Source organism: Rhipicephalus sanguineus, unplaced genomic scaffold (assembly GCF_013339695.2).
Source record: "Rhipicephalus sanguineus isolate Rsan-2018 unplaced genomic scaffold, BIME_Rsan_1.4 Seq974, whole genome shotgun sequence".
In the NCBI taxonomy this organism is placed as follows: Eukaryota; Metazoa; Arthropoda; class Arachnida; order Ixodida; family Ixodidae; genus Rhipicephalus; species Rhipicephalus sanguineus.
The window spans coordinates 28,108-38,931 of NW_023616408.1; the positions used below are offsets into that span (position 1 = coordinate 28,108).

Genomic DNA, 10,824 nt, shown 5'->3' on the forward strand with positions numbered 1-10,824 from the left:
ACAAAGCACAAAGCAAAGCAACGGACATCTGGCAACCTAACTGCCATCGCAGGATGGGAAGTTGTTCAGAGTGTGCATTACAAGGGAAGAACGATAATAAAATTTCGTTGACAGAATTAGTGCTGCAGTCATAATGCAAGTAAGTGCAACATCTGGTTAACTCTAACCAGCATAGGAAGACAAATTATACCCCTGTCACACGGCACGTGTAATGTCATTCGCGGCGAATGTCATTCATAATGAATGTCATTGCTGTCTTGCCTTTCGGGTCTACACGGCCATATGAAATGACATTCGCAGTTGATGTCGATGTTAATCGGCAGGCTACTATGATACCGCGAAAGTTACAAATCACGCACTTAGTTCACATATTTTCTCTTTATTGTTATTTATACAACGGTAAACATTATCCGGCTTATTCGAAATATACTGCGACGCGATACGACAGCATCAGTAGAAGAAAAATCCGTGTACACATTCAAAGCAAGACTAGCTAAAGCCGCTCACGAGTCGCAACTTGTAGTCGGCAATACTTCGGACCGTGACAGCGTTCGTGAATTTGTGACCGTGATGGATGATGATCAGTTCAAACGAACGTTAATTGCTTTCCATGGCTGGCAGATTTGTGTTCAACACGTGCGCGACGCTTCACCAAAACAGCAGCGAGCGTTTGTAAACATGGCTGACAGGTGGCGCTAGCGTCAAGTCAAAGTCTGGAAACGAGAATATAGCTGCACAAATTGCTTCCACTATCGCGTTGTACGTTAAAAAGTTACCGAAAAGTTAACAACAACCTTTAATAAACATCTGAACATCGTTTACACTTGCTTTAAGATATCGATTTTGTAATCTCTTCTCAAGCGCCTGTCGACGAGATTACACATGTCGCGCTTCCATGAGTTCGGTGAACACATTCAACGGCCGAATGTCATTACGTGTGAATGTCATTCACTATTCCCGTGTAGCAGCAACAAAAATGCCATTAACACCTAATGTCATTCGCCGCGAATGACATTACACGTGCCGTGTGACAGGGGTATTATATACTAACACTGAATCCCGAGATCCAAGACCACGAAATGCAGTAAGGACTGTCTGTGGAATGAGAAGAAACATTTCAAATGGCTACGATAAAAAAGTATGTTTATTTAAATTTCCTTTTCGCCAGTATCTTCAACTTTTCAATGTAAACATGTGCCCCAGTCTAAGGTGTATAAAATATTTATGTACAGTTCACACCATTTATAACGCAATCGTTTACAGTGCAGGACCGGTTATATTGCAGTTTTTTCTGGCTTCAGCATACCCTCCCATAAAGCACCACGTATACACGCATACCGCTTACTGTGCAGTCCCCCCACATGAAACACCGGCTATAAGGCGGCTGCCGCCAAAATTCTCAGACACGGAGCGAGTGCGCTTCGGATCAGCCTGGGAGAGAAGAACCACAGCGTTATGGAGGATGAGACAAAGAGTGAATGAACGGGAAACAGTGGAAGAAAAAAAAAGAAAAACAAGGGGGGCATCATGGTGTGAGGAGGGGGAGTGATTGCCTAGGCAACAGAAAAGCCTTTGCTCCCTTTGCTCTGGCTGCTTGTTGTGTGTGCGCTGCACTCTGAAGGGCCACCCGTGTCTGCATGAAGTGCACGTAACTGCTGTTTGGCTCTTCGGTTTTCTGTCAGGCAAATAGTCTCATCGTAGAGCAAGATATTGTGCGTGCAACTCCTATTCCCTAGCAAGTGACAATGTTTTAAGACAGGACCAAGCTTTTGCCTTTGCTACCCGCAGGTGGACTTACAATTACAAGCTTGGAAGACTCTTTCAGGATAGATAGTTGGCGCGACTTTCCCGATCGCGGACCGGAATTTCGTTTCACACCTGCTGCCCACTGTTTAGGTCAGGAGTGCGACATCTTCTACGCCCAATAGCCGTGTTGTCTGGGGCAAACTCCCGCACGCTAGGCCTAACGAGCACTAGCTACCTAATTGTTAGTGTCTGCGGACTATCAAGGTTGCGGTTTGGTGCCGAGTCAATGAAACGTTTTGCAGTTGTTGCATTCAGGAGTGAGTTAAATCTTCACCGAAAATAGGGAGTGCATGTGCAACACTAGATTGGTGGTTCACGGTTGGCACTGTTTTTGGACATCGTGCCCGCAATTTCAATAGCCGTTCGACGTGTAGTTTATGGCCAGTGTGGTACCACAACAAACTCCGCATAAATCAGGAGGTCTGGAAAGTCAGTCGGTGGCTTTCCGCTACGGCACCCTTTGTTTTTGTTTTCTCGTTTCCACGTTCACTATGTCAACACTGCAGGTCCGCAGACTTTAACCTTTCAACACTGGCAAATTTACGCCCAAGTTGCATGCCTAGATAGTCGGAATCATGCGGGTGCCTGTTGGTCATGTTTTTCAGATGTACAGCCTTTCACAAATGTTTTGTTTACAGGGCAGTACCGCTTATAGTGCAGATATTTGCGACTCTGGCAACTTGTTATAAGCGGTCCATGCTGTACCTGGTTTATTCAATGAATGTGCTGATATGGTTTTTTTGCAAATGTCCATTTACACATCATTTATCTGTAACGAGACCGGTTGACCAGTATGCCACTGCATCTGATTCACTGGATGTGATCAATGGGATATGTAGCATCCATGATGCAACGGATACCCAATTTTTCACCATATGTGCTGACCCAATCAAGGTGCTTATGATAACAATGCCAAGCATACATGCAGGGCCTCCCGTGAGTAAAATTTCAGCATTTAATCTATGCTAGGCTCATTTGTGCTCTTACGCCCGGAACAACTCAAGTATAATGCAAAATGTTGGCAGCTGTAGAAGAAAGTAACATAGCGAATTTTTCCTGATGCATCTGAACATTTACCGAGGTGACAAAGCTACAGTAATCTGTGGCGGCAGCCACAACCATTTTGAAACTTCTGAACAGCTGCACCACTTGGGGCCACTAACAGCACTGGTGCAAAAGCCGACACTACCTGGCTAGAGAAATTACCACACTTGTCACCCCTATTCCTCTAGCCACCCCGGCTGAATCTCACCCACTATTCAGCACGTGTGACAGGACAAAAACGAAACCATCCAGGCACTCACACTGTAGAGCATGAAGTTCCTCTGAGGGTGGTCACCTCCTTTCTCCTTGATGAAACAGCAGCATAGTGCACTGGTAATGCACTACTGGTGCAGGTTTTCAATGCACCACAGTGCCCCTCCTGTTTGTGTCACAGAGAGCTTGGGGTCCTTGGGTCTCTACTGGAGACCACTGCCGCTTCTGGTTTTCTGCTTAAGATCAACCTGCACAAGATCGTAGATGAGGTCTTTAGAATTGTAAATTATGATAGCCGAATTTCTACAGCAAATGAAAACACTCCCATTTTCCAGAAGGCACATTGAGGCATCCCTTCTTAAAGTTAAGGCCCTGCATTTGCAACCTCTATATTAGTTCTTTTGTTTTGAAGCTGCGCTTGACTTTGAAGGTGTTAGTTCACTATGCACTGTATGTAAAAAAAGCTCATCCAGCACAACCACAACCCTAACTGGACAGGCAGGCAACGTTAGCTGAATGCTCTGGACGGCTTCTTTATGAAATGGCTTATGTTGACACTGATGGTGGCACTACACTGAAAAATATGCAAAGATTTATTAATCATTAAAGGGACCGATAACTGGCCAGAACATGTGATTAGATCCTGGCGGAAATATAAAACCGTGAATTGCAGGGCATGCTTTTCGCAATTTGAGTAGGATTACATTTTTAAATTGCGTTTAAAGGTAAAAAAAAAACAGTATGTCATGCATCCTAGCAGAAGATGCCTGATGGTGTGTTATCGAGTCGTCGTGTTTGCTGTACAGTAAAAGCTCGTTAATTTGACTCTCATTAATTTGGAAAATCGGTTCATTTGGACACGTCATCTGGTCCCTGTAAATATACGCTTTACTCTATGAGACTGGGCGCTCTTCCACCTGGCGTGGTGAAGAGGAGCACTCAGTCAGGAAGAGAGACGAGCTGACGAACGAAGCATAGAGAAGGAAAAAGTGAAACCAGAGAGGGCCTGTATTGTATCATCAAACGCGTGTAACTCCACTATTACGGCACAGTTTCAAAAAATTCTCATGGTTATGTGTTCGTTGTAGACTTATGCACAACTGCAAAACCAGAACTAAATTTCGACCTCTGGGTGGTTTAGGGGCCGTTTCAAGTAGCAAGCTTGAGACATTTGCATTTGTTTGGCACATGATTTGTCACAGTGATATCCGATATGTTAACCTCGTTTCGAATGTACGTCGTGTGCCTTTATTGTATATGTAACCACCAGTAACTGGTTACGAAGCAACATCGCACAGCCCATGCAGCCATGACCGCCCGCTTCAATCCGAAGTCGTGCTTGCTGCTTGCCCCCGACCATCAGCCACAAATAAACGGTGAAGTCAGCTATAGCTATGAACCACGTTACGCTGAGAACAAAGCATCAGGTGTGTTTTGTCATTATTGAGATCAGTTGTTTGTTGAGTCACACTTGTTAAGCCTTGTCACCAAGAACTTGAGAGTACATTGCGGAAACAATGTAAAATAGTCACAAACACATTGCTGTCGAAGCATGAGGATGCAAATGTAAAGCAAATAGAAGTGCCACTTTAAAAATTACAGGCCACACAGTGCACGATGACAACTTGATAAATTCAACGTGAAAGGCATGCGCTTCAAGTGGTGCTGCCATGTTTTCATTTTCCCTGTTCTGCTACCAGCTTACTTTACTTACCCAGCACATGTGCAGAGATGCCATGAAAACACCAAGCAGCTGATGCAGCATGGATGAATACATCTTCAGGAATTTCCGCCCTTCCTACTGGCAAAGCCACCCTGCAGCCCCCACAGTGCTGCAACCAATTTGTGAGATGAGCATAGTTTACATAATGTTTTTCAGTCACAGATATACATGCAAGACACAGAAGCATTCTATAGGGAGCTTGCACCAATGGTGGCAATGAGGTAGCACCCATTTTGTTGTCACAGCCAGTTGAGCTGGCAATCGGGGAAGCACGTGCAGTTGTAGGTTGTAGTAGTTGCATGCAAAGTATGGCAAAGTCACAGTCACAGAAAGATGGTTGCAACGTCTTCAAGATGCCGAAGGTGCGCCTCAGCGAGCACAAGATGAAGGAGCTATCAGAACAGTGCCGGCGTGGGTGGCTCTAGCGTATAGGCAACCCTGACAAGCATCACATTTGTCCTCATTGCTTCCTTTAGGGTAGGCAAATGCACACGAAAGTATCAGGTTCTGCTGCGACGACCCAGGACCGTTGTGGCTTCATGTGTAAGGTCCCTTTTTAATGAGGCCTTCACTTTTTCTGCAACTGGGCCACTGTACAGATGAATTAAAACAATGATAAAATTAATATTTACCGAGAGTTAGAGCGTCCTTACAACTTGCTCATGTCATGACCACGACGCTATCGGCCCCAGATTTTCTCTAGGCTCGTGTAACTAGCCACTTCTCACAGTGTTGTGGCCTAGAGCCGTTTATGACTTCACTGCTGCCTGCATGACAAAGCTCGACAAAACGTAAGACATCATCATCATCAGCCTGTCTACGCCCACTGCAGGGCAAAGGCCTCTCCCATGTTCCGCCAATCAACCCGGTCCTGTGCTTTCTGCTGCCACGTTATACCTGCAAACTTCTTAATCTCATCTACCCACCTAATTTTCTGTCTCCCCCTCACGCGTTTACCATCTCTTGGAATCCAGTCAGTTACCCTTAATGACCACCGGTTATCCTGCCGACGTGCTACGTGCCCGGCCCATATCCATTTCTTCTTCTTGATTTCAACTATGATGTCCTTAACCCCCGTTTGTTACCTGACCCACTCTGCTCTCTTCCTGTCTCTTAAGGTTACACCTATCATTTTCCTTTCCATCGCTCGCTGCATCGTCCTCAATTTAAGTAATTTGCAAATGTCCGAGGCGTCGACACGTGGCCACAGGTTTACGTACACGATGCAGTCGGCTGCATGAAGTGTGAACGGGTGAGGATAGATGACCTTTTTTGTTGTATCGTAAGGATCCTTCCAGAAGGGTGCTGCTGAGTACATATTTGCTGACCTCGTGCTCCTTGCTCAGAACTAATGTCAAAGATTGCAACCTCAATGTTATCAAGGAGATTGCACCAGTATGTACTGTACTTGCGCTTCTTTCCATGAAGCTACCGCACACGCTTCCAGAAAAGCTTTGCAAAGTCCCTAAAGAGACCGAAACGTTTCAGTAGCTCTGTTTAGTCTACTCACACACGAAACAGAGAAACTCTAAAAGCCAAGCATGGTTTACCTACAAGGGAGAAAGTGCTGAGGAGAGACATGATGCTTGTTGGGACTGTCCTTGTGCGTGAGCCATTTACCCTGACACTGCTCAAAATAGTTCCTTCATCTTGTCGCGCTCGTTAAGGGCACAGGGTAAAGCAAAATTTAAAAAAAAAATCACTTTTTTGTTGTTTGCAATTTGGGAAGTGTATCCTTCTTTTTTTATTTTGCATATTCGTGCATTTCTTTGAAAGTCTTTTTTGTATCTGAGAACCTCATTTTCCGAAAGCAAGTAGTGTGTGAACACGCACCCAAGACAAGCCCCTCGTATGCACTCCGTGCTTACAGTCCATTTTCTGAAATTGTCGGGTAACTTTCTGCATGCCTGATTTTTCAGCTAAGACAATCCGAAGATGCTGTGTGCATCTTTATTCACATTCGTGGTTCAGAGCGCATCTATTCAAACAATTTTAGCTCCTAGCTTCATTACACCTTGTGTCTGTCGTGCCAATCGATAAGTTGAGATGCTGAGGGTAGAGAAAGCCTTCAGCAACAGTATACTTCGTGGCAACTAATACAGTTGTCTTGTAAATGTGAATAAATGTTAGCGACGTGCTGAAATGCCGAATACTGAACCATCACACTTCGTCGTTGAATCCCAGCCTTTTCAGCGTCCTTCAAGGCAACTCGCGCACAGAGTGACAACGGGTATGCTCTAATGGGCATCAATATTATTTGTGATGCAATTAGACAGAACTGTGCATGCAAACTGAGTGGTCCAAGTGCTGAGCTAATCGAAATTGTGTCACAAAGTCCTTGCTCTCTTTCTTTAGGCTCCAGAGTCTAAGATTGCGACGATGGATGCTTTTTTTTCATCTAATGATGGCAGTATCGCACGTTCCGAAATACTGAAATCATTAGGACTGAAGCCTGGCCAAAGCACAGAAAATTTGCTAAAAGAAGTTGACCACAATCGACGATACATTGTGAACAGAGCTGCATAACAGCTCACATAAGAAGCAAGGCAAGCAAGACTACAGGCTCCAAAGAGGAAAAAAATGACTTTGGCAATGATTACCAAGCTTGTAGGTACTAAATAAAATAGTTTAACGTTGTTTGTGGCAAGAGATCCCCTTTCAGCTGTTTTCTTACTTTAATCTTGATTGACTTAAAACTATGTTTTCATTACTTAGCTACCATTATTTTCCATGTATTTCAACAAAACCAGTTCAATATTTTTCTATGTATTCAGCGTAAGTGCATACAAATACTGTACCAGAACTTGAAATTAGGCACTTCACTGTTTTTGTGTTACAAATTTTGAAAGATGCAAATTACCCAAAATTTAGGTCCTAGTGGCAAAAGTTCACCGAAAAAAGTAATAATAATCAATTTTAATTAATCTAGTACAGTTGAAAGAGTGCCAAATTTCGAAAAAAATTATTATTGTATTATGTGGATAACTCTATTAGGTTTTGAGAAAACTGCTCCTCGACATGGTCAAAAACTGCGTGGTATGTATAGGGTTTACCTGTGTGCCCTTCGGTGTGTTGTAGACTGCAGCAACCATCTTTCTCCAACTGCAACTTCTTTGCCTTACATTGGGTGCAACTGCTACAGTAGAGTAGCTATATATGCTCGCTACAATACAAGGGGAACATATACCACACAGTGCATCATCGCGCCAGAACCTTTGAAGCGAGAGCTGCTTCCGCGCACACTTTCCTGACTGCCACCTCGACTGGCTATGACAACAAAATAGCCACCTATACCCCCCCCCCCCACTGTGTAAGCTCCCTAGAGGCACGCCGACATTTTTTTTAAGATAGAACTCAAACAATGGTTAATGTTGCCCTCAGTGTGAAGTGTTCCCTAGTAGCAAGCAATGTTGCCACAACATTCACGTAACTTTCTCAATGTGGCGGCAACAATGTGTCAACATTTGGTGCTACTAGGGTTATTGCCAGTGTGCTGAAGAATTGAAATGTATTTCAAGCACACCTGAATACGTGGAAAGTAAGCATGCAGCGGTCTTTTGTGAGGTGCTCAAAGTAATAGCATAGTTTGCTTTGCTAAAAAGCACGCTTATATATGCTGCATCTATTTTGATATGTACGCTTGTGAGCACTACGAGAGAGAACACTGAACACATGTTTAATCAATGATTACCAATATAAATGTGACTTACTGAATAGCAAGAGATACCTTTTCGCTTGAGCAATTGTTATGAACACTATTGCGCTTGCCAACTGCATATAGTCCAAAATAGTCGTAAAGTAAGCCAGTTGGTATGGATGCATAGTAATGAACAGCACAAAGTATAAACGAGAGACAAAAGGAAGAAAAATGCAGGACGAACACAGACTGTCAACCGAAAAATTTATTGCGTAGAACCTTGCCTAAATAACATTAGCCGCACACCTCGTGCAAATGAGGGTCCGGTTAGAAATGACAAGTTACAAAATCAATGAAGCCTGTTGATTTTGTAACTTGTTTTTTCTAACCGGACCCTCACGTGCACGAGGTGTACAGCTAATGCTATTCAGGCAAGGTCTTGTGCAATAAATTTTTCATTTGACAGCCTGTGCTTGTCCCGCATTGTTCTTACTTACGTCTCTCGTTCTTACTTTATGCTGTTCATTACTATGCATTTAGTCACTCTGACTTTTAAATGCTAATTTCAGTGCTTACACTCATATAGCTGACGACTGTACTGTAGCACAAATTGGGCAAAAAAAGCATAACAGAAAAGCCTGTGCTAAAAGTATGCAAACATAGACGTTCTAGTGCAAACAAGATGCGGACAGAAGGGTGACACGTAACTGTGTGCTGGTCCTGTCGTTACATGTCAACCTTCTGTCCTTGTCTTGTTTGCGCTAAAACACGCACATGCCTGATGATCTAGTCAGATGAGAAATTCTCCTGCATCGTACCTATAAATCCTTCAATCAGCAACCCCACAGCACTGTGATAATCACACCACTGCCACACAGCAGCGTAATGTATTCTACTACATGCTGGCAGCACATTAATGTATAAAAAGCGAAACTCTGACAGAATATGAAGTCTCACATTGTGCATGCAAGTTTTCATAACCGTCAGATGTCCAACGTGGTTGCTGGCTGGTGCAATATTACTGACACGCAAAGGCGACGTGCATATACACACACAGATTCTTTTAACACCTCTCCCTACACAAGGCAAACACACGATTACGTTTAACTAGCTCAAGCCAGCGTTCAAGCGCATAATAAACACTTCACCGTGAATGTAGGCTCATTATCACCATTTAAGTGGTTGGCTAGATGAATTGAGCCACGTTACAAATTATATAGCCCACGAACGTGAGCAAAATGCTGCCCAGCAGCAAATGACGCTGCAGGCCTTGATTTATCAACAACAAACGAAGCAAGCGCCACTTGCGTCCTGCAGACTGCAATGCACACAAGAAAAAATCGATCATCACACACATTCATGTTCTCGCAGTTGTCGCGAATTCACTCCCCTAAGGCCGTGCCGATGCGCCATGGCTCCGCTCAGATCGGCGTAGTCAAAGCGAATCGGTAACGCGCACAATGTCATCGCTCGCAAAGGTGCGTAAGGCTGCCTCTTTACGACGCCACGTCCGAGTGCGGTAACAGAGCCTTGCGCTGAGTTGCATACTTCACATAATACGCTGTCCCACTTACCTTTAGTTTCTTTCGCACTGGCGTGTAGCAGGTGGCCACGGGCGTCAGCCATGGAGTCATTCAAGCGCCCGCACATTTCGTTGATTCCTTGAACGACTCGTACTTCATCGGCACTCCGAGAACAGCGGGAATTGCGCGCAATCTTTGCACACCGCACAAACGAGGAACGAAGCTTCCTTAGGTAAATTTAATGCTTTTACCTTTAATCTTCTTGTGGACGAGAACACACACGAGACGCTCGCAAACAAAGGCAAACAACATCTGGCTTCGGCTATGGATGGATCTAGCTTGAATTGTTGTTCGTGAAAAAGAAAAAGAAAACGTGGCCGTGTGAAATTGTTAGAGAATGCATGTTATTGGGCAAAATAGTTAAAACATAATGACTTGTCTTCAAGAAAAATTTATACGAGACAAGGTAAATACTTTTCCAGTAGATTTTTTTTTTTTTGTTCTAGCAGACGACAGGTTTCTACTGCTTGTACCACGGACGTAGTAGTGCGGCTTTACGATCGATGCTTGCCGCCGAAGCAAAACTCTACAGTAGTTGTATGTACGTCCTCAGTGAATAGCAAGATGACTCCAAAGCAGTAACACTTTTACGTAATGCAGTATGTGATCTTGCAAAGCATATGTTTCGTTGCGTTGAAGCAAAGGGAAGCAAGCCGGCGTGATCAGCTGATGTCGCCGCTACGCGCGGCACTGCCGTGTGCTTCATTTCCCGCGCTGAATTCGTGATCGAGCGAGACAGCCACGGAGGGGAACACAGCTAGACGCACGGGTTAACGGCGTATCACTCCAGTTTCGCGCGATAGCCGACTATTAATCGC

The 10,824-nt window shown here is 44.3% G+C and overlaps 1 long non-coding RNA gene across 1 annotated transcript; it reads right to left on the bottom strand.

The window, feature by feature from the left end:
* Positions 1-3,227: 3,227 nt before the first annotated feature.
* On the bottom strand, positions 3,228-10,434 carry LOC119378775 (uncharacterized). The gene is made up of 3 exons (XR_005181059.2): positions 9,998-10,434; positions 4,778-4,895; positions 3,228-3,311 (listed from the first exon to the last, which is right to left on the bottom strand). It is a non-coding gene; the product is annotated as an uncharacterized LOC119378775 (long non-coding RNA).
* Positions 10,435-10,824: the final 390 nt, after the last annotated feature.